This window comes from Bubalus bubalis, chromosome 4 (assembly GCF_019923935.1).
Source record: "Bubalus bubalis isolate 160015118507 breed Murrah chromosome 4, NDDB_SH_1, whole genome shotgun sequence".
In the NCBI taxonomy this organism is placed as follows: domain Eukaryota; kingdom Metazoa; phylum Chordata; class Mammalia; order Artiodactyla; family Bovidae; genus Bubalus; species Bubalus bubalis.
In genome coordinates this window covers 58,376,821-58,401,981 of record NC_059160.1, presented here as the reverse complement: position 1 = coordinate 58,401,981, position 25,161 = coordinate 58,376,821, and the positions used below count along the sequence as shown (strand labels likewise).

At 39.8% G+C, this 25,161-nt stretch overlaps 1 long non-coding RNA gene across 3 annotated transcripts in view; it reads left to right on the top strand.

The window, feature by feature from the left end:
- The window catches only part of LOC102390919, a 108,919-nt gene extending 84,525 nt beyond the window's left edge, over positions 1 to 24,394 (top strand). For 2 of the 3 annotated variants that reach the window (XR_006550481.1, XR_006550480.1), the window contains 3 exons: positions 20,106 to 20,268; positions 20,365 to 20,611; positions 23,721 to 24,394. This is a non-coding gene — a long non-coding RNA (uncharacterized LOC102390919). The remainder of the gene's footprint in view (positions 1 to 20,105; positions 20,269 to 20,364; positions 20,612 to 23,720) is intronic. The other variant, XR_006550482.1, reaches the window with a different exon arrangement.
- The last annotated feature ends 767 nt before the right edge of the window (positions 24,395 to 25,161 follow it).

Below are 25,161 nucleotides of genomic sequence, written 5' to 3'. Positions count from 1 at the left end.
TCCACAGTTATTACTAGGGCTTATGTGGGTCTTATTCGCAAAAGCTAGGATCAGGAATTTAGGTCCCAGGTCTGGAAAAAAGCCCAGAGGTCCACACATGAGTGTACATCTAGGGATTTCTTAAGAAATTAGCACCTGGAGCCAGATTTACAGAAAAATGTATTCTTCCTTCATGTAAGGAGCTAACATAGGAGAGGGGAAAGACCCAAATGCCATCTCATCCATTTATAATTTGTTATGTTAAGTTAAATTATTTCACTGATTCAGCAAATATCTTACAAATACCTTGCATGTGTGAGATATTGCAGAAAGCACTGTAGGTATATAGAACTTGAATTTAGAAAGATTCAAATACCTTCAAGAATTTTAAATAACCATCCTATCATTGTATACCTATTATTGCAACAGTGATGTACTTTGGGTGGTAAATTTTTCCTCCTTTAATTCTAAAGATATTAAAGAATTCATTTGTCCATTCATGTATTCATTCATTTAGAATTTATTCTTTCCTGCACCAAGTAGAACATGAATGTGGTTTTTGCAACTGGATGGCCTGGGTATATATAGATCATTGTGCTGTCTTAGTCACTCAGTCATGTCTGACTCTCTGTGACCCCGTGGACTGTAGCCTGACAGGCTCCTCTGTCCATGGGGATTCTTCAGGCAAGAATACTGGAGTGGGTTGCCATGCCCTTCTCCAGGGGATCTTCCCAACCCAGGGATCAAACCTAGGTCTCCCACATTGCAGGCGAATTTTTCACTGTCTTAGGTACCAGGGAAGCCATTTAATGCTCCTCTAATTATAGGTGGGGCAAATTATTTGAATCTTGAGCTTGCTTATCTATAAAATTGGATTGATCATAAAAAGATTGATTGGAGAATTTATAATATAGAGAAGACACTTCCCATGTTGCAGGGCACACCTGAGTGCTATGATTTCTTGAATGTGAATGCTCTTCCACATGAGGGACATTAAAGTAGTGGGAATGGATATACACATACCTAGAGCAACTAGAGAATTCTAAAAGGGTCCAGCCCCCATAGGTGCTAACAGAATTTAGAAACAAGAAAGATCTTTTTATTAGAGAAGAGGAAACAGTAGCAAAAGTGCTTTCTGAATGGTGTGGCTCGAGATTCTAGCCATGCCTTTTTCAGCATATGCATGCAGCCTGATGACCATCTCCCTGGAGACCACTGTTAATTTAGGAACCTACAACATCTGTGCAATTTAAATAAGCCCAGAGTCCAAACCCCAAAACACATAGAGCATGATTTCTTATTCAGTGCAATTGAATAGGACAACATCCATACCCGGGCTTTGATTCATAAACTATATGGACCTAATTGACACCAAGTCGTTGCCTTTTCAGATAGCATGCATGGTAGAGTTCTGGTGTATTTGGACTCCTTCTAGGTTCATATCCAGAAATTTCAAATTAGATTTTTGTCATTAGCTTGTCAAGCTTGTCTTAAGCCCACTTAATGAGATCTGCCAGTGGAATGCCTTTTATGTTCTGTGGCCTTTATGCTTAGCCTCAGCTATTCTCAACTGTGGCTGAGAAGCTAATGAAGTTACCACAGTACTCGCTTGTCTGCTGCTTTTGAAAACACACCTCGTATGTGTTTGGGTATTTAAATTCTGTTTTCTAGCTTTTAGGGTTTATATTCTCGTAGTGCATTCAAGTGCTATGGAAATAAGACCAGATGGATGTGACAACCAGCCATTCGGGAAATTACATACACATTACATTTTTGAAAACCAGTGTACATATGTCTTTCTGGATGTATTCATATGCTGGATTATTTTTGTTGCATCCAAATGGTTGGGATTTCAATGAACCAGTTACCTAGAATGTCAACTGGAGAATTCCTTTCAGAGGAAAAGCGTGGCCTGCAGTGAGCCATTTTGTCAAACACAGCTGAATATGGAAACAGAATAAAGGTCACTCTGCCTTTCTCTGTCTTTGTTTAGTTTTCTCCTTAGTAATCTTCACTACAGACATTATACAATAAATTTGTCTATCATCCCCCTAGAATGTGAACTCTATAAGGACAGGAAATTCTAATACTGCATGTAGTGTTTAATACTGTACTGTTCGACATATCTTAAGCATCCTGTATGTCATAGTGAATAAGTTGCCTGTGACTGAGATAAGTGAAATGGTGTTTAATTCCCCCTTGTGCTAAAACCAGTATAACATGTGGGTTTTCTTTTGTCTCTTCAATGAGGAACATATGATTGTGAATAATGATGAATACCTAAATGCATAATGTTCACTATGTATCAGGCACTGTTCTAAGCACTCATAAGAACCTTTAGTGTCAGTTCAGTTCAGTTCAGTCGCTCAGTCGTGTCTGACTCTTTGCATCCTCATGGACTGCAGCACGCCAGGCCTGCCTATCCATCACCAACTCCCGGAGTTTACTCAAACTCATGTCCATTGAGTCAGTGATGCCATCCAACCATTTCATCCTCTCTCATCCCCTTCTGCTCTAACCTTCAATCTTTCCCAGCATCAGGGTCTTTTCCAATGAGTCAGTTCTTGGCATCAAGTGGCCAAAGTATTGGAGTTTCAGCTTCAACATCAGTCCTTCCAATGAATGTTCAGGACTGATTTCCTTTAGGATGGACTGGTTGGATCTCCTTGCAGTCCAAGGGACTCTCAAGAGTCTTTTCCAACACCACAGTTCAAAAGCATCAATTCTTCAGTGCTCAGCTTTCTTTATAGTTCTTGCCTGCAGAACCCCATGAAATTTTTGGAGAAGGGAATAGCAGACCACTTCAGTATTCTTGCCTTGAGAACCTTTAGTGTGGGGGCTGTTATTCTCTCTGTTTTGTGAATTGGGGTATTTGAAGCACAAATACTATGATGCGACAGCTCAAATTCAAACTTATCAGCCTGCCCTTGTATGTTTCATGTGCTGTTAAAATGTGGCTTCCAGGGTTTGAAAATAAGTCATCTCAGGAATTTATCCATCTTTTTTCATTAGCAAAATCATCACATAACCATGATTTATTAGTTCTGTGCTATTCTTAAATATGCTCTTTAGTTCAGCCTGGTGGTGCAAGGAGAATTACTCATACTTTGATCTAAGAAGTGGGAATCTGTAGAGGCAATCACTTTTCTTATTTTGCCTTACCCTCTTCATTGATTGCTTTCTTATGTGCTCTTATGCAGAAAAGAGACTAGAGGATAAATGCTGTAAATAAATATTTCAAGTTTCTGTGCTCATTAAGATATTATGTTAATATCTACTGCATATTGTCCAGCTAAATGGAACTGTTGGTATTGGGGATTCTATCTCGGCTCACTCCTGGTTGGTCAAGTTTCATTCTTACTGACACAAATAGTGATGGAATAATCAAATTTAGATTTGAGATAAAAACATAGAACTTTGATCAACAAATGTGTCTGCCCGATTGGGTTTATTTAGGTTGATGAAAGATAAGTTTCTATACCCCAGCACAGACCTCTCATGGTGGTATAGGCTTTGTCTCAGGTGAATGCCAGAATAGAATTGTTAATTCCCTACTATTTGGCAAAAATCACCTCCAGACACATAGGGTGTGGACAGTATATAGAACGAAATGGCTAACAGATCTTCAGAATAGCAATTTTCAGAGAGATGCTTTTGTGTATTGAGAGAACAGTGTTCCATAGCCCTAAGGACCATATTTCCACTAGAACTGGGGATTGTGTTCACTACCTGTGTATTTTCCTGCAACCTTTCTTATTGTCTATCCACAGGGCAGTATTACTTTACCAACTCTTTTCCCTGACACCTTCTGATATTAGTCCAGGGGTTCAAATCAAACTTCCTCCATTCCTTCTTTTCCTGAGTCTATAAATTCCATGAAATCCCATTTAAAAATGAAATACCTTTATTTGGGGTTTACATAGTCCATTTATTTCTTTTGTGTAATCTGCATTTATGTGGTAAGCAATTTTAGTATTACTTAATATGGTAGGTCATACGTCAATGGTCTAGTGACTTTCCCTACTTTCTTCAATTTAAGTCTGAATTTGGCAATAAGGAGTTCATGATCTGAGCCACAGTGGGAGTGAGAAATAGATTTAAGGGACTAGATATGATAGACAGAGAGCCTGATGAACTATGGATGGAGGTTCATGACAGTGTACAGGAGACAGGGAACAAGACCATCCCCAAGAAAAAGAAATGCAAAAAAGCAAAATGGCTGTCTGAGGAGGCCTTACAAATAGCTGTGAAAAGAAGAGAAGTGAGAAGCAAAGGAGAAAAGGAAAGATATATCCATTTGACTGCAGAGTTCCAAAGAATAGCAAGGAGAGATAAGAAAGCCTTCCTCAGTGATCAGTGCAAAGAAATAGAGGAAAACAATCGAATGGGAAAGACTAGAGATCTCTTAAGGAAAATTAGAGATACCAAGGGAACATTTCATGCAAAAATGGGCTCAATAAAGGACAGAAATGGTATGGACCTAACAGAAGCAGAAGATATTAAGAAGAGGTGGTAAGAATACACAGAAGAACTATATTAAAAAAAAAAAAGATCTTCATGACGCAGATAATCACTCACCTAGAGCCAGACATGCTGGAATGTGACGTCAAGTGGGCCTTAGGAAGCATCACTACAAACAAAGCTAGTGGAGGTGATGGAATTCCAGTTGAGCTATTTCAAATCCTAAAAGATGATGCTGCGAAAGTGCTGCACTCAATATGCCAGCAAATTTGGAAAACTCAGCAGTGGCCACGGGACTAGAAAACGTCAGTTTTCATTCCAATCCCAAAGAAAGGCAATGCCAAAGAATGCTCAAACTACCACACAATTGCACTCATCTCACATGCTAGCTAGCACAGAAGTGCTCAAAATTCTCCAAGACAGGCTTCAGCAATACATGAACCATGAACTTCCACATGTTCAAGCTGAATTTAGAAAAGACAGAGAAACCAGAGATCAAGTTGCCAACATCCACTGGATCATCAAAAATGCAAGAGAGTTCCAGAAAAACATTTATTTCTGCTTTATTGACTATGCCAAAACCTTTGACTGTGTGGATCACAACAAACTGTGGAAAATCCTGAAAAAGATGGGAATACCAGACCACCCGACCTGCCTCTTGAAAAATCTGTATGCAGGTCAGGAAGCAGCAGTTAGTACTGGACATGGAACAACAGAATGATTCCAAATCTGGATAGGAGTGCCTCAAGGCTGTATATTGTCACCCTGCTTATTTAACTTATATGCAAAGTATATCATGAGAAATGCTGGGCTGGAAGAAGCACAAGCTGGAATCAAGATTGCCAGTAAAAATATCAATAACCTCAGATATGCAGATGACACCACCCTTGTGGCAGAAAGTGAAAAGGAACTAAAAAGCCTCTTGATGAAAGTGAAAGAGGAGAGTGAAAAAGCTGGCTTAAAACTCAACATTCAGAAAACAAAGATCATGGCATCTGGTCCCATCACTTCATGGGAAATAGATGGGGAAACAGTGGAAACAGTGTCAGACTTTATTTTTTTGGGCTCCAAAATCACTGCAGATGGTGACTGTAGCCATGAAATGAAAAGACACTTACTCCTTGGAAGGAAAGTTATGACCAACCTAGATAGTATATTAAAAAGCAGAGATATTACTTTGCCAACAAAGCTCCGTCTAGTCAAGGCTATGGTTTTTCCAGTGGTCAGGTATGGATGTGAGAGTTGGATGGTGAAGAAAGCTGAGCACTGAAGAACTGATGCTTCTAAACTGTACTATTGGAGAAGACTCTTGAGAGTCCCTTGGACTGCAAGGAGATCCAACCAGTCCATTCTAAAGGAGATCAGTCCTGGGTGTTCACTGGAAGGACTGATGTTGAAGCTGAAACTCCAATACTTTGGCCACCTGATGCAAACAGCTGACTCATTGGAAAAGACCCTGATGCTGGGAAAGATTGAGGGCAGGAGGAGAAGGGGACGACAGAGGATGAGATGGTTGGATGGCATCACCAACTCAATGGACATGAGTTTGGGTAAACTCCAGGAGTTGGTGATGGACAGGGAGGCCTGGAGTGCTGCAGTCCATGGGGTTGCAAAGAGTCGGACATGACTGAGTGACTGAACTGAACTAAACTGAATATGGTAGGATATCAATTCCTGCCCCTACTAATTGGGACAGTTTATGCAGAACTGCTTAAAAGCCCGGTAAATGAAGTCTGTTATTAGGCATCTATGCCTTGTAAACATCTCAAATACACTGGAAGAAAACTAAAGAAATCCATTTTACACAAGAAGTTTTGGATGAACCCTTGATTTTTCCCATTCAGTGTCAGGTAACCAAAATCATATGTAACTTATGATTTAAGTTACACTCCCGGACTTTGATATCATACTCACTCTAGTCTGCTTCCTCAATTCTTTCCTTTATATATTATGAAATTAACTGGTCCTCATCTAACAGTCAGGTGTCCCAGGTGGCGCTAGTGGTGAAGAACCCACCTGCCAATGCAGGAGACATAAGAGACACAGGTTTGATCCCTGTGTCTCCAGAGGTTGGGAAGATCCTCTGGAGGAGGGCATGGCAACTCACTCCAGTATTCTTGCCTGGAGAATCCCATGGACAGAGGAACCTGGAAGGCTACAGTCCATGGAGTCCCAAACAGCTAGACATGACTGAAGCAACTTAGCATGCACATACAATGATATACACCCATCATTATAATATGGCACAGAGTATTTTTATTGCCCTAAAATCCCTGCTCTGCCTATTATTTCTCACCTCCCCAATCCCACCCCTGGCAACCACTGATCTTTTCTCTGTGTCCATAGTTTTGCCTTTTCCAGAACTTCACATAGTATTGGCTTGTTTCATTTAGTAATGTGTATTTGAGGTTCCTCCTGGTCATTTCTGGCTTGCTAGCTCATTTCTTTTTTAGTGTGAATAATATTCCACTGTCTGAATATACCACAGCTTATTTATCCATTTGCCTCCTTAAGGACATCTTAGTTGCTCAGGTCATGGAATTTGATGAGGAAAAAATCCTAGGGATATAAAAGTTCTATTTGTTAATATTTCTAATATTGCAGTAATGTTACTATGACTCCGCACAAATATGTCTAACAACTTTAGCATTGAAGAGATGAATGGGGTGTGGTTTTTATAAATTATATGTGTTGTTGGGTGGAATGATAAATGAGAATGGCCCAGTTCTTATTTAAACAACAGTGTACAGGTGACAAAACATTCAAGATAACAGCAAGGCCATATCTGTGGGTGTAACATTGAAAGCTTAGTCATTGCAGGCACAAGAGGAAGTGGGAAATGGGAGAGGTTGGCTTAGGAGAAATGAAGGAGATACACTTCAATCATTATTATGACCAACTAACTATTGTTCTTTTTCTATCATACATCCCAAATTTGGATGCCTTCTTCATCCTCCAAGTGCTTGTATCATAGAAGAACATCAATATTTTTGTTAACTTATTTTTCCTTATCACTGAGAATATTTGTGTATATATGGAAAGTTATGACCAACCTGGATAGCATATTTAAAAGCAAAGACATTACTTTGCCAACAAAGGTCCGTCTAGTCTATAGTTTTTCCAGTAGTCATGTATGGATATGAGAGTTGGATGGTGAAGAAAGCTGAGCACTGAAGAATTGATGCTTTTGAACTGTGGTGCTGGAGAAGACTCTTGAGAGTCCCTTGGACTGCAAGGAGATCCAACCAGTCCATCCTAAAGGAGATCAGTCCTGGGTGTTCATTGGAAGGACTGATGTTGAAGCTGAAACTCCAATACTTTGGCCACCTCATGCGAAGAGTTGACTCATTGAAAAAGACCCTGATGCTGGGAAGGATTGGGGGCAGAAGGAGAAGAGGATGACAGACGATGAGATGGCTGGATGGCATCATCGACTCGATGGACGTGGGTTTGGGTAGATTCCAGGAGTTGGTGATGGACAGGGAGGCCTGGCGTGCTGCGATTCATGGGGTCGCAAAGAGTTGGACACGACTGAGTGACTGAACTGAACTGATTTATATATTTGATGATAAAGATTTAGTCTTTTCACACCTATGGTTTTAATCAAGGAAATGTTAATGCCAGAGTAAATTTTTGTGACTTTGACTATTTTGTTGTTGTGAGAGTGAAGAAAAAATATTTTGATCCTATACAGAGCAAATGAAGAAAATTCTACTAACTGAATATTAAAAACAACCAGTGGAGGTTGACTCGAAAGGTTTACATTTATTTGATCAAACTCTAACTGACTCTAAGTTCTGAAAGCAGAAACTTTGGAGGAATAGTGATAGAATGATTTGGGAACGTCAACTGAAGGGGAAAAAGATATTACAATCTGCAGAAATAGAGGGCTGCTCATTCCCTGCTACTCACCTCTGAAAATGATGCTAGAACAAACACGTATACACGTCATTAGCTTTAAAACCAGACCCTGTAACAAGTCAAAATATCCTTATCGGAAGAAATCGGTAGACTCTCAAATCCTTTTTGGATTTCAGAAGAGAACATGTTTTACCTTATCGTATGACTGGTAGAGTGTTTAGAATACCTGTTGTATACATGTGTTTTTATTTGATTTGTGAAACAGGCCCTTTCCCTTTATAGCCACAGGAGCCATTCTCAGAAGGCACACAGGCAATCAAAATATTTTCAAATCCCGAGAGCCACAGAAACACTAGCTTTCGGTTTATTCACTGGGCTGTGGCTTTCTAAACATTTTCTTTTTTAAACTGGCTCTAAAGGGCAATAAACCAGGCCTCTACTAAGCCTGAGCAAATAGAAAAGATGAGGATTAAGTGGAATGTCATGCAGATGGGGTCTGTCTCAAGACTGATGGCACATAAGGTGAGTTTAAACAGGACCATTGCTCTGTGTTCATACCAATCAACCAAAACTTACTCAGCAAAATGTTTATTACAGACTCAAGTAGGTAGCATATTTGTTAACAAAACATACATATGAAGGGTTTTCTTTCTAGTTCCCTCCCTCTCAATCTCATTACTATGGTCAGCAGTGTGCTGTGTCTTAATAAAGCAATATAAACGTTGAAGAAATTGATGGGTAATTTTTTTTTTAACTGAAAGTGTAACTGTTGACTTAGAAGCAGGCATTGATAACAAAGGATAGTTTCAAGACCAACGCTCTGCAAAAAGATAATGAAAATAACATAAGCCAAGTTGGAATTTCAAATCTCTGCAGAATTCAGTACTTTGTAATGAATGCTTCCTTTGCTGTTTTATATTCTGAGAGACCAGGTTAAGTAATTAGCATCCATTAAAAGTTCAAAGTTGAAAACAAATTGAGAAAATCAAATGGTATTATGGGCAAAAGAACCTTTCCTAAAGTTCTAAATGCTTAATTGAGAGTCATTAAAAGTAACAAAATATTATAAGAATTGAAATAATGTAGATAGTGTCCAAATATGGGGACATCGGCTATGTTTTGACATCCCAGCATGGAACTTGTTCAGGGAATTCACCAGTGTCAGATAATTTAAGATGTAGTTGACAAATCTTGACTTCCTTTGAATTATAGAAAATATTTGTCAGTTGCTGCAAAGTTAAATTTAAACACACACACTTGGCTTTGTGAGATGAAATTTATCTGTACGATCTTTATTTTCTTGCCTTTACTATTTCCAGTGCAATTTATACTGTCACCTTCATAATCCCCTGCCACCAGGGATCCAAGACAAAACATACTTCTTTAGTATCTCATCTTAATCAGTGTCTTTCAACCATATGTTCACCCACATATCAGCCAAGTAGGATTGGGGAAGTGTGGTTGAAAAGTAGGCTTAGCAAATCCCAGAAACCCTAAATTATTGAGTTGTCACCTAAGTTGCTGAGGAAAGTAAGTTGAACTACCTTTAATGAGCACCTATTATATTCCAGCTTATATATACAGTTCTGTTCAGTCACTCAGTCGTGTCCGACTGACTCTTTGCGACCCCATGGACTGCAGTATGCCAGGCTTCCCTGGCACCAGCTCCCAGAACTTACTCAAACTCATGTCCATGGAGTCAGTGATGCCATCTAACCATCTCATCCTCTGTTGTCCCCTTCTCTTCCCACCTTCAATCATTCCCAGCATCAGGGACTTTTCAAATGAGTCAGTTCTTTGCATCAGGTGGCCAAAGTATTGGCGTTTCAGCTTCAACATGAGTCCTTCCAATGAATATTCAAGACTGATTTCCTTTAGGATGGACTGGTTGGGTCTCCTTGCAGTCCAATGGATTCTCAAGAGTCTTCTCCAACACCACGTTCAAAAGCATCAATTCTTCAGTGCTCAGCTTTCTTTATAGTCCAACTCTCACATCAATAGGTAACCAGTGGAAAAACTAACCACTGCTATCCAAAAAGTGGAGCATCTTATGGCATAAACAAAGAAGCAGTTACCTGGGACACATCTTTGTAACTGATGCACAGAATAAATTGAGATAAAACACAGATGCTCACAGACAAGGTTCAGAGGTACGGAGCCTGGACACAGAGACAGAGCGGAGGGAAGGAACTGGGCGGGACTGATCTCAGTGCAGGAATACGCTGCCTCTAGAACAGCTCACTGCAAACAGCGAATACTCTTTTTGCTTTTCTCCCTTCTCCATAAGAGCAAAAATCCCCTTAGGATTTCTAAAACAGATACTAATATAGGTCTTTCATAAAAGTGAATTGGCCTAAACTTTCAAAAATCAGAGGACACCTGTATAACCTCTGATTGACACACAACAATCCAGAAAAGTAGACCACACTATCACTATTTTATAATGAGAAAACTGAAAAAGTGTGTTTAATGTGCTTTCCCAAGTTTACCCAGATCAGATTTTTAAATGAGGATTGACTCTAAAGACCATATTCTTTCTCTCACAACACAGCATGCTTTCTTACTACCTTGAGAGGCTGTACCAATTCAAAGTATAAAAAGAATCAGTGGTGTTCATGGCCCACTGTTAAGAAATACAAAGCCCTGTCCTGCTGGCCCCTGAGTCCTCCTGGTAATTGAAATGAACAGGCCTGGCATTTCTTATGCCATCTTGGGGAAGAGATAATATTAGCTACAGGAGGGAAAAAATAGGAAAAAGAGAATATTAGCTCTGTCTACTTGGTGATGGCTCTTAGAGGAAATAAATGGAAGATATATGTTTTCCTGTTAATTTTTTTCTGTTTAAAAGAGAATGAGGGACCTGGGGTGACGAGCAAATAGAGAATACTGAGGCTGTGATAATGAGCCAAGGAGCACTGGTTTGGGGCTTATTTCTCTATTGCCCTGGTCATTTCATCATTCACAGAATGGGAATATCCTGTTCAGCTTTCAGGCTGGGGTTGTCATGCGAGAAGTGTACAATAATTTCATCCTTTTTTGTAACTTTCTTTTGGGGATAAGCATTTTGGTTTTGTGCTGTTTATTATTTCAAAGGCATCTATATGCTAATATGTTTTATGCTAATTATTTTCATGTTTTCCCCTTAGGTTGTGCTTCATATCACCCACCAGGGAGGATCATCTCTCATGAAAACTTTCAAATTTGATTTTGAAAATTATTCAGAAAAATTTAAGCCATACTATCTCCCAGGGTAGGAAAGAATATGCTCTAGAGACTTCTATAATTCAAAGGCAATGGACTGGGATAACATTTAAGTTATCAGGCTGCCAAAATCCTCTTGAGAACAGCCAGGTACACAAAACATTTAACACTGTGACATTGAAATGTGGGAAGAATAATTAAAATAAAAATCTAGTAATAGGCTTTCAGAAATCACTAAAGTACCGTTTGATCCAGAGAGCAGAAAGGAAAGGCTGTTTTCATTTTCCACCACGGCTGAGGTGTGCTAACTGCTTCCATTACTATGAGTATCATATTTTAATTGTATGTCAGCATTCCTTAGTGTCATTTCTAGAAATTTAATTGTAATGATATTAATGCCTGAAACTGAGTTTGTGCTTACAGGGAGAATAAGGTGAGAGAGGATTTCATATAATGAGCTAGATTGATGTTTTCTTCCAGGTTTTTTTGTTGTTGTTGTTGTTGTTGCAGAGATTTTTTTTAATGAAGTTTCAATTTAGAAAGTAGGTTACAATTTTGGAGGAAAAAAAAAAACCTAGAAGTCAGTCAATTAACCTGTCTTTAAAAACCTTTTTGCAGGCATCTTCTTTTGAAGATAGCCAAGTCTTAAAAACTGATTCCTCAATATGAGATACTAAAACTTTATTTTTAAAGTTTTTTATATTACAACTTTACATTTTTTCTTTGTTTAGGAAATGGACTTGTTTTGTTCCCAAGCACTTCAGGGATGCAAAGAAAAGGTCCCCATTTCCCACTCCTCTGCATTGTTCTCCGCCTTGCTCTGTGTATAAGTAAAGAAAGGATTCAGAAGCGCTGGGGGAGTCACAGTCCAGATTTCCGCTCATTTTGTGAGCTGTCTCTTTTGCACCTATTACTGTCTCTACCTTTGATAGCTGCACCCCATTTCATTTCTCTTTTTTAAATGCTTTCACTTTTAGACCTCAATAGTGTCTTCATCCTGCAAGAAGTACAGCCCAGCTGCTGCTCTTTCTCCTCTTGATTCATTCTAATACCTCTTGAACTCTAAGATAGCTTTGTCAGTAGGAAAGTTCACTTTTGGCCTTGGAAGAAAGGTCTCCCTCTGGAAGGGGGCCTGACAAGTAAGCTAGACTCTCCCCCAGAGAGGAAGGGCTCAGAGGCAGCCTCCAAAAGGCAGATGAAGACAGACACTTGGGCGATCTGTTCTGGGACTGCCAACCAGCATTTCAACACATAACTGTCATCACCTCTTTCCAAACAGGAAGAATCATTGCTAGGGATATGTTTGGTAAATTGGTTAGAATAAATGATTGTCAGTTAAAGGTAAAATAACATTTTGTTGAAACCTGGCTGTGTTTGGTACATTCTGTTGAAATAAAAGACCTGCAGTAGTTTATGTGCTAAACCCTGGTGACCTATCATTATTTTCCTTTCATTCCATTTATCTGTCAGTGACAATAACAAAATAGCTACACATTTTCCCTTTTAAAGTTGTGTTTAGAGAAGGATCCCTTGAGCTAACGTATTCGATCTTAATGCAGCCCCAGCTGAGAAAAAAACTTTCTCTTCTTGCTCTTCTCTGAACATAATTCAAGGTAGTTCAAATAGAAAAGCAGTTTGCGTACAATTAGGCTCCAAATTTATGAGGTATAGGTGAACCATGCAATTTGATTAAGGAGGCTGCTTTGAGTGTATTATTCCCTATGAGAACTAAATTCCATGAGGACAGAAAGGAGATCTATCAACAACTGTTAGCCTGTAGTAGCTCTAGAGGGGCTTCTCAGGTGTCACTAGTGGTAAAGAATCAGCCTGCCAATGAAGGAGCATAAGAGATACTGGGTTGGGAAGATCCCCTGGAAGAGGGCCTGGCGACCCACTCCAGTATTCTTGCCTGGAGAATCCCATGGACAGAGAAGCCTGGTGGGCTACAGTCCATAGGGTCGCACAGAGTCAGACGTGACTGAAGTGACTGAGCATGCATGCACACAGCTCTAGAAGGTGGCTGTGGTTGGTGGACTTGAAGCAAATATTTGGTGGGCTTTACTCCGTCTATCTGAGCAGTGAGATCAGCTCAACATGCTCCAGAAATGCTGTATGATCTGAGAAGAGTAACACAACTGGGTTAACATGATTTTGAAATGATAGGGACTAGAATCAGAGAAACTGGATTTGCTTCCCCTATACCTTAGAGTCATCTGACCTAGATGAGTTTCTTGGCCTGATTTTCCCCATGGATAATATAAAAGTAAGATACATCCTGGCACAGTGCGTGTGTGTGTGTGTTTGTGTGTGTGTTAGTCATTCAGTCATGTCCAACTCTTTGCCACCCCATAGACTAGAGCTCCCCAGGCTCCTCTGTCCATGAAATTTTCTAGGCAAGAATACTGGGGTGGGTAGCCATTCCCTTCTCCAGGGAATCTCCTGACCCAGGGACTGAACCCACATCTCTTGTGTCTCCTGCATTGACAGATAAATACTTCACCACTGTTCCACCTGGGAAACCAACATGGATAATATGGGAGGAAAAAAACCCACACTTATTGTTTTAAGTGGAAAGTGAGGATTAAATGAGATGACATATTTTCATGGTGCCTGCAGCTCAGACATCCTCAATGATTGTTACTTCTATTTTTATCACTATTCTTACTTGTAAATGATACTTTTAGGATTTTTATGATCATTATAATCATTATTGGTATTAATAGCAATGTGAAAGATTCAGTTTTTTTCCTTATGGAGAACTCAGATAGCTGAAATTCAAAGATGCACACACTGGGTACTTTTGTCACTAGTAATACATTTCCTGTGAAATGAAGATGTGGACAGGCTTAAGCTTTAAATGATTCACTGGAATCCTCTGGAATGCCAGTGATTCACTGGAAGTCTTTATACCATCGAGAGCTTTTGGCAAAACTTTTTTCACGGTCAAATCTAAGATTTTGGACAAGTTGAAAAATTGTTTGAAGCCTATTAAATGTTATTGCTTGTATTAACCAATGCCAAATATTCAGTAATATAGAAAAAAAGTCACTTGCTCAATATTTTTACACTCACTGCCAAGAATTCAGCTATCCAGCTAATGAGCTGTCTTTTTCACTTATCTTTTCCGTACCTGAGGTTATGAAAACTTCTAGTGTTGCTAGTATGAGTGTTCTTGTTGATTACAGGGTACAGTTTGAAATTCCTGAATCTCATGAGGTGTGGGATTGCTTAGAATAAAAGTCTTCTAGAGGAAAAGCCATCTTGCTGCTCGAAAAGCTCCCTCAGTAGTGAGCTGCCAGGTCATATTCATGGAGCCAGATCATCTTATGAAAGCATGCAGTCAGGTCTCAAGGTCATTGGACATCTCACTTGCTCGCAAAATGGGAGAAGAGGAAATAGGTTTGTGCTTGCCTCTGTTCCCATACAGAGAAGTCAAATGTTAATTAAACCATTGCAGGGTTAGAATGAGTGAGTGAAGTCACTTGGTTGTGTCCGACTCTTTGCGACCCCGTGGACTGTAGCCCACCAGGCTCCTCCATGCACGGGATTCTCCAGGCAAGAATACTGGAGTGGGTTGCCATTTCCTTCTCCAAAAGAAGGTTAGAATAGATCATGCCATTCTGGTTTGAAATGTCAGCAGTGACTTCTAATTGCAGTACACCCCCCCCCAAAAAAAACCCCCAAAATCCACAAATGCATTTGCTTACAAAGTTTTTATCAAATGCAAGTCACATTTAAAGTAAAAAGAAAAATATTTTTTTGTTGTCTGTAGAATGACTTTAGTCACAACAGAGACTTTATTAAAATAATATCTTGAGTATATGTTTTAATTGTCATCCTTGGGATTTAATTTTTTATTGAATTTTCATCCTGTGCTTTCTCTGTTTCATGAAGCCAGCCCTCAAAGTAAATGCTTACAGTTAATTAACTCTGGTGTATTTTAAGGTGTTTCATTTTAAATATTCACACTTGGATTAAAGCACAGTATCATCTACCTTTCACAATGCTTAGCATGTAATAGAGGCTACATAAATAGCAATTACTACTAATACAGCATTTCTAGAGCTATAGTGATACTGTCCTCGATTTCCTTTCCATTCATCATTCCTCAGTGCAGTTGGTGTAATTTCCCCTTGAACGGGCAAGATTTCGGATTGTTCACAGTCACAAGTAAGAGAACAGAGTAAGAGAGATTTTCATTTATAAGATTGCCATTCTCTTATCTACTAGTCTTGCCTCCCAGACTGTCTGTCTGTCTCTGGAAAGCAAAGTCAATAAAAATGATTAGAGCTGACATCTCACAAATGTACACCCTTAAACCATGAAGCAGTAATGCTGTGCAGGAAATATTTTTCTGACCTTTTCAAATTGCATCCAACTGTCTCGGGAATTTCTCAGTGACTAGAGGTAATAAGGTTCAATCCGTCTTACTGGCTGACTTCAAATTTAGTTCCCCCGAATCTCTAACTTATCTATTCTTTGCATCTCGGCTCTGGCTTCCATTCAGCATAGAAATCCATGCATTTCATCTTTTTTTCCCCTCCTCAGGTTTTGCAAAAAGATCACTGTGTGGAATCTACAACCATGCCAACTCTCCATTTATTTCCCTTTCAAAAACAAAATATGAGCATGGGGGAGCTTAGTGGGCATAATGTCTCTTCAGTAACCCTTATTGAATTTAATTAGCTTGTAGATTTCATCTCCGTCTTACATCTCAGTTTTTACCTCAGTAATCTTCATTATATAAAACTTTCCAACTTAACTATACAACAGGCACTCTATAGAATATTAAAGAAGCAAAAATACGTGAATTTCTTTTGTGTTGAATTGACTTTGGTTTTTCTTCTGTGAGTCCAAATGCTATGAACGCACTCCCTGAGTAAGGATGGGAGTCATCCAAGTGTGACTTGCTAAAAAGCAGCTGGGCAGTCCCATTTTTCACTGTGTTCCCTGAAGGAGAACAGAAAACAGAAGCTGGGGACACGTTTCATGACCTCACCAAAGTGTTGGATGTCAGGAAGCCTTGACAAGGAGTTAAGAAGCTTGTCTTACTTTTCATATTTAGAGCATCTCTGTGCTGAATGTGATGTGGGGGAGATGTCAATGTTTTCTTATTTGTAGGAAACACCAAATTCGACACATTTTGTTGCTCCCATCCATCTCCTTTGTACTGCCTTCTTCAGCAGTGATTAGAATCTTGGCTGAAAGCTCCTGTGGTCAGTGGAGCTTGAACTCTCTTTCTGCTGCCTCTCTTGTCACGGGCAAACAGCCACCAGGAGGAGGACACCTTTTTGAAGTTGTTCCTCCAAGAGTGTGTATTTGTACAGTAATTGTCAAGTTTGATCATCACAAGATATTTGGCTTTATAAAAATGAGATAATTTCAAATAATCCTATTCAGAAAATAGATTTAGAGGGAAGAGGATAAAGAGCAGATATTTTTTAAAATTCATAGTGATGCATGTATTTTTCTTGAAAGAAAAAGTTCATCTTCATATATGGCTTAATTTTACCATTTTAGAAAATGGAAATAATGATGTTAATGAAAGTTAAAAGGTAATTTACAAAGTATGTTTAAGGATATGGTGTTTTCTTGAAGTTGCTATTTTGTCATTTGAAATTCAGTGTGTGCAGTTATGTGTGTGGAATCCACAATAATTTGAATTTGGGGTCAGAAGGCAAAAACTCCAAAACCAGTATTCAGCACTTCACTGAAAGTGTAAACTGATCTGAATCTGCCGGAAGAAAGGAGTGAGGTGGTGCCGGGTTCCATTTATAATGAGTTATTTTGCTTTGGTGGGGTTCTTAGAGATTGGGGAATGGTATGGGAACTTGTCAGGAGCCTCCAGGTGACGAGGCACAAGAGGAATGAGTAGTCTAGTTAACAGTGCCATGAATAGTAATAATTGCTCCTTATTGACTGCCATCTACCAGGTAGATGTTACCATCAGTTACCAGTTACCATCAGTAACTCATGTAACCTCCCTCAATCTTCATAGGAGCCCCATAAGACAGGTATAACCATCTTCAATTTACAGGGGCTGAAAGTGAGATTTAAAACACTTAAAACTGAGTTTGCTTATAAGTGGCAGGGGTAATGTATAAAGAGAATTATTTTTATATGGAATGGAAAGAAGTAATTCATTTACTGAACTCAGCGACTTTTTGACATTTTCTCTCTTTTTTTCTTCTCCTCCACTACCTCCTTGCTTCTTCTTTGCTTTTACTTCTCCTATTCTTTTCTCAAAGAAAGAATGAAATGAGGCCAAAATAGTAAAGCACTCTCTCCCACTGTGTCTTCAGCAAGACACCATTCTTCCTTGCATCCTCATAGAGTTGTTTTCAGTAGAGCTACGTATAGCATTATTTTGGAAGTTTAATAAAGACCGAGCATTCTGGCTAGTGGCTTATATTATTGCCACATAAAGTAATGTTTATCACCTTAAATAATACTACAGAATATGATGATTCTATGCTGTCCTCAAAAGCTCACATTCAGCCCTGCCTAATCTGTCTTTCATCTGATTAATGATTAACCAGGATGAAAGAATGGATGCAGAACACAGAAGTTGAAAAGTATTTTTGTGAGTAATCTGGTAAAACCTACTTCCGCAAATATAATGTTTCTAAACCAGGATATCTAAAAAACTAAATTCCTTCACATATACAACTAGGATCCTTTTTCTTCTTCTGTCTGCTTCCCATTTCCATATTATAAAAATATGCATTCTTGATTACCAAAGCAGGCTTGTTATTATGGCCTTAGCTCAATGAAGATATTGATGCATAAGGATTAGATTTCACTCTTAAGGGATGCCTGATATACTTCCTTTTGTCTCCTGGTGAAGGGGCTTGGCTATTTATTCTGGGCAAGCTGGGTTTGTGTTGCCTCAGCTCTGTCTGCTCTCTGATGCCAAGGCCAGTGACCTGACGGGGCCGCCTGTGTCCTCGACATATCAGACAGAAAACTAATTCAAATCTAAGCCCAGTGGTGGAATCTCAAAGCTCTGTCACTACTATTCACAGCAAATCTATTTCTTCCTAGAGTGGGTGTTCTGAAATTTTGATCTGCATCTCACTTGAGATAAATAACCCTCTTGAAAAAATTTCAAACAGAACTACACAGGAAAGGCAGTAAAGCCTTAGATGGAAATATAATTTCAAGGTCGTTTTCTCTCTCTGAGGTCTCTGGAATATGCATGTGATCCCAGTTCAGAGTTTTTTCATGAAACCCTTTCTGTTTTGCACAAGGACCCTCCGAGTCCCACTATCACCTTTATTGCAAATAAACTCAAAATAATATAAACAAACAAGAATAGATTGTTCTGAAATGATCCGCTGCACACAGTCATCCTTCCATTACTGCTGAAGGAAGGGAAATGGCAGCCTCAGCTTTAGATCTGTAGACTGAGCGGTGGGCCCCTATCTGTCCTTCTGTGATACAGAGGCAATCTCCCCTTATTGTTGAGATTCAGCAATACTTATTATTACTTAATTGGAACCCCACTGATGCCCTGTGGGATTTCCTTTCCTTGGCGAGGCAATATATCCATATAGACATAGAGCATAACCGCCATGGCCTACTGTAATATTATAGTCAGAAATATCAACATTGGGATCAAAATTAAACCAACACCTAGGTGAATAGAATTTCTAGATCGTCTTTTGATATTATTAGGAGCTCACTATTTTTCTGTGTTTATCTTTGGATTTAGAGTGAGGCCAGCAGAAATTCAAATTGAATACCCTTTATCACAGTGTTTCCTTTTCTGTTTTAATTCCTCTTTGCATTGCTTCCAGAAGTGAAGGGAGAACTGGTAAAATTACTGACAATTATACTTTATGAGCAAGGACACAACAAACACCAGAGGTCTGGGCACTCTGTACAGAAATGGTACTGTTTTATTCAGTCTTTATTCTACCTTCTCTCTTTTTAGGTGAATAAATATAAGGTCAACTTTATGAAAATGCCTAGAAAGCCTTAATTTTACTAAAATTAAGTTAATGAAAATGAAATTGACAAGTAAATCCCTTGCATCTTAACTCTCAGTGCCCAAACAGGACTCGTTACCTTGGACATCAGAGGGCCACTTCATTGTCTTTATTTATGGTCACAGCATTTGCATTCATTTCTCTCTTGTGCCATTTTTATTTTTGTCACTGGAGTCCATGAAGACTTAATCATCAGCCCTCTAATTTTCCAGAAAAAAAAAAAAAGTTGATTTATCAAACTGACGGCAGAGAAGGAAGAAGATCAATCTGACATTGTAGGTTAATAGTAGGGAACAAAACACATTCATAATTAGAAGAGAAAGGGACTTTCCTTGTTCATTCCAGTTTATAATAAAAAGCCCCTCGCCAAAGCGTCTTAGAAAATAATGCATTCAGACTGCATCGAATCTGCCTAGCAGATTCTATTTATCTGTAGCTTAAAAAGCAGCTGCGTTTTTGTAAAAAGCAATGAATGTGGCAGTCCTACTTAAAGGTAGAAGAAAAAGAACACCCCTTGTTTTGTAATAAGGGGATTTTCCATTTAAAAGAGAGAGCGAGCCTGTTGTGTGAAGTACGATTATTACATTCACTGTATTCTATCTCACCCACCAGGAGGCTAATAATGAAGGGCCAGAGAAGGAGGCCAGTGCTACCAGGGTTATCTCGCAGCCTCAGATGTCGGATAAGTCGAAGGAGGCAGGATCGCTTCAGGATGACATTCAGAAAGGCCGGAGTGAATACTGGGAAGAGAAAAGCCTACCTATTCTTTTCTAAGGTAAACAGTTCATTTCATCTGTCAGCTGCATGTTTTATTATAAAAACATGTTTATATAAAGATAGCTCTAAAGTTTACCTTTAAAAATTATTTTAGGTACCTGAATATTCCCCTGGCCTGCCTGTCCAGGCACTGATGCATTATTAGCAACCTGCCTTAGACAAAGGAGGCACTCGGAGCCCCACCACACCTCAAACCACGCTTTGAAGGATCTGCCAAGCTCACTTTTAATCATGAGGAAGGAATTACCCACATGGAGTCAGCAGAAAATGAGAAAGTGGAGCTCGTGCTGCGAATAATTCCAGCAAGTGCCAAGGGGCTAGTTGAGGAATGGTTTCATGAGGTGAATATCTTTAGCTTGTACTTAGGGTTTGGGTAGCGTATAATCCTTTTCTCTTTTAGGAGTGATGACTATCCTAAGTGTCCTTCCCAACTCAAGAGCGCTCAGAGCATTTGTCAGGCTGTTGACAGATTTGCTCTCAGTCTGGTCCTTGTTGTTATTTACTGTGACTAATTTTACATTTGCAAATATGCAGCAGTCCACTGGGGCTGCTGAGCCCGCAACTGTTAATAGCTGTGTGTATCTGTGTGAGTGCATGTCCGGTAATCTGTCTCCGTGTGTATATGTGCCCTTGTACTCGTCTTCTCTCTGTTGCACACATAGGTGGGGAGGATTGGCCAGCCAACGGGTTCTCAGATGTGGTCCGAGGCTTTTATTTGATTTTTGGACCAAGAAAAAAAGAACGTGTCACATCATGATGAATGGTCAATCTGAATTTTCAATTCATACAGAAGGAGAAGCGGGGAGGAGGCTATGAGCCCAGTGATGAGACTAACCTTTCCCTTTGGGAAGAGCTTGATTCAAATTAAACATCACTTTCAGTGTGAAATTAGTTTGAAGGTCTCTCTCCTTTTTTTTTTTTTGGTGCCTGGTTTAACTCCTTGATGGGCTGTTCTTTCAGGGAGGAACCCTTCCGTCCACCTTTGTGCTTGTCTCTGTTCCCAGCAGCAGCCCATAGTTCTTTGTCCCTTGTTCTGGTTTTCTAAAGATCAGGTCCAAAAAAAATTTTTTTTACTATTTTCGAAACTGCCATTATTCACAAGATAACATTCTCCCTAAAACATGTTATTTCTTGATGTCCCAAACTCATATCTGAAATAAATAACGTTCTGCTTCAAAGGACAATCTTGCTGGGGAGGAGGGAGAGGGAAAATTTGGGATCTTTTCCAAAGAAACTTTCAGTGTCTCCTGCTTTAGGCCAGTGTCTGCTGGCCAAGGGAGTCACAGAGGAGGAGTAGCAACCCTAAAGCCCAAGTATGCTCTTGTTTCCTTAGTTCCCCACATAAATAATGAGTCACAGGATCACCCAGGCCAGCCTGCTGCAACTCTGGCCTCAAACACACAGGTGCCAGGAGGCTTTTGAAACCTCCATTCAGTACTCCCTGGTTCAAGGACTAAGACCCAAACATGTAAAGAACTGCTGTCCATGGACATGCAAGGCTGCTTACCCATCTGGGCACACCCTTGCTGCTTTGGTTAGGAACCCACAGGACTAAATATGTGATTGATTCTCTTTCTGGAATTTAGTGGCTTATGGGAAAAGGGGTAGTATGGAAAAGACTAAGAGACAAGCGTATTCTTCCAGTGAATCCTCAGAAGGAAAATGTTCAGGTTTTTGAATTCCTAAAGAGGAGTGTGGAGGTCAGGCAGCTGGGTTTGGAGTGAGGCTGGGGAGGTGAAGCAGCTGGGGGTGGAGGTCGAGGTGGAGTGGGGGGTGGGAAGTGGAGGCAGAGGAGCAGCTGTGTTTATTTTAATCCATCTCATTTAACCCTCACCTAAAAACAAATTGGAGAGGTTTGGGAGTGCATTAATCTGGACCCAATTAGCATGTCTTTCTCCTTCAAAAGTGCAACCTGAGATTAATGAATATAAACTAGAGTTTCAGATGCAGTGCTTAAATCATTTGCATGTTTTGTGCATGATAATTGAATTTATGTCTGCACTTCCTTTCACTTAACTATTTCCAGTCTCCTTCCTGTGAGTCACATAAAGCAAGATTTCATTCTCCTAACCTTTTGGTGGAGTTTGCCTAGCTCTTGCTCCTAATGAGAAACTCAAGTGCTTGTTCCTTTTATTTGAATTTGAATAATACAATATTTTCCACAAAGCAGAGGGCAGGGCTTAATAGACTGGGATGCTGTTTCAGGAACTGGTAAACAGGCACTCCAGGTTTATTTTTCAAAGGCCAGAAAACCCATGGGAACTGAAGGCATTGAGTTTTCAGTGGTCCCAGAGAACTGGGTTTCAGTGTGACCGCTTTTAAGTATTAATAATGCCAAGAGGAAGGTCACTTTAATGCAACATAAAGAATGTTCTCAGGCTCTGGACAGAGTTACTTACCACATGGGATTAGCGCACAGTACTCTTCTGGCATAGTTAGACATATGCTTCTGTGGAAGGGGGAGGCGGGTAGTGTCAGCCTTCGTGAAGGTGTGTAGATGAGCAGTTAGCACTTGTGGTTGCTTAGCATGCTGTAGGTTTTTTCCTTCCTTCTTTCCTTCTTTTTTGTTATTTAGGTGTAGAAGGCTTAACACTGACTTAGTGCAAGCAGGTGTTAAGGTCCCCCTCCCCACCTGCTCCAACCTGAAAAGCCTAAAAGCTGGCAGTGAGCATGAAAGAATGCTTCCTAGGGAAAACGTTGAGGTCAGAGGCTTGAAATAACCCACCCTGGTTTCAGTTTGTATCAGTGATTTGTCTGTCTTCTGTCTTTCCTCATGTGTTTCCAAGTTCAATGTGCAAGTGATGAGCTTTTCTCCAGGAATTGTCCCCAATGTCCTTTGTTTTTGGTGCATTCGGTGGTTGAGTGTTGCTGAGTGTCTTCTGGTCTTGTTTCCTGGTCCTTGTAGCTAAGCATGTGGCTGAAGGATAAAATCTTGTTAATTTGTGATGTCACTGTTTAAGTGTGCTTCCTGTCACTTATGTGTAGTTTAAAATGTTCCTTAATGTAGCATGAAATGATTGGTTAGCTTTGCAATGGTTGTGAAGTCATGTGAAGAAAATAAGTTTTGCATCCGACCAAGATAAATTCACTCTAGTGCTTTATGGCTTTTTATTCCTATGTGATAGTAATAAAGTCTCATGTAGGGATGGAAGCCATGAAATACATTGTGAAAAATCATCAACTAAGAAGGGGCCATCAGTATAGAAAATGTTAGCCTATGGAGCTATGAACATGCTGGAGAAATGATTGGGCGTATAACTTTGCTACATTCATGGTGTTTTTTTGAGCTTCTTTATCCTGGGATTTTGAGAGTTAAGGAATCTAGGTTACAAGAGTTGATTCATCTCTGTAATCATTGATTTACATGCTCATTTGGGTTTGCACCTTTCTGTTTATCATACATTTTTCTCCATTGTCTCTTAATGAAACTTCTCTGGAAACTATTGGTAGCCCACCCATCCTGAGGCTGCATTTAGTTTTCCTAAGCTTCCTTCCTCCTCTTGTGACCTCTCTTCTGAAACAAAGAAGAAACAGTCCAATCAGACTTGCCCTCTTGGAAATGTGGTCCAGATTGCTCTACTCCCAAGCTCCTAAAAAGGTAGACATTGGGTGGGCTCGATCTACACCTTCTCAGATCCATGGAGCCACTGAGAGTTGTTTCAGCTTTACGAGTGTAGTGGAGAAAGTCTGGGTGTCAGAGGAAATGGGGGGCTTTGGAGAACTGGGTTCTAATCTCTCTGCCACTTTAATTTGGGGACCTGGGGCAAGTTGTTTAAGCCATGTGAGCCTCTTTATCTTTAAAATGAGGAGAAGAAATACATCTTGGGAGAATATTGTGAGGATTAAGTGAGTGTTAGGCATACCTAACAAAGCATTTAGCATGTTAAAATAAGTTCATGAATATTGCTTTTTCCCTGCCCTGTCTCTTCTCTCTTCTGTTCCCATTTCTCCCCACTCCCTTCAATGGAAAACTAGCCCCTCTGAGAGTGAAAAAATAGAATGCCTGCTGCTGCTGCTGCTAAGTCGCTTCAGTCGTGTCCGACTCTGTGCGACCCCATAGACGGCAGCCCACCAGGCTCCGCCGTCCCTGGGATTCTCCAGGCAAGAACACTGGAGTGCGTTGCCATTTCCTTCTCCAATGCATGAAAGTGAAAAGTGAAAGTGAAGTTGCTCAGTTGTGTCCGACTCTTAGCGACCCCATGGACTGCAGCCTACCAGGCTCCTCCGCCCATGGGATTTTCCAGGGAAGAAAGAGTACTGGAGTGGGGTGCCATTGCCTTCTCTGAGAATGCCTAATAAAATACAAACAAACAACTTAAAAAAAAAAAAAGTGTAGTTGCCTCCTTCCCATAGGTGACTGAAATCCCTCAGTTGGATCAATAGCTTTTTTCTCTTGAACTGCTTTAAAAATGATTGACCTATTTCACTTCTACTGTTTTCTGTATATTTATTTTTGCTTGACTGTTTTAATACTGACTATTGACCTCTACTAATTTTTACTGGTTTTCTGTTATTTTTTTCAATGAGAATTCCAATAAAGCTTATTTTTGTTATCTTTTGTCTCTCCATTTCCTCTGCACAATGAGATTGTAGCCTGTGACTTTGAAATGTCTGGACTGCTCCAGAAAGATAAATGATGCCTTTCCTTAGAAACTACCCACTCCTACTACCAAGAAAACGCTGGTAGCTACCCTCCCAACATTTGCATACCATTGTCTTTGGGGAGACTGGTCAATTTAGTTGTAACTTTGATGCAGTTTAATTTTTAAACATATAGAAATTACAACTAACTTTATCACTAAAGCCTATAATTGTGGATAAGGAAAAGGACTTCACAAATACACAAATGCTGAAATATTAAAAAATTACAGTCTAAGTGTATTGCTATAAA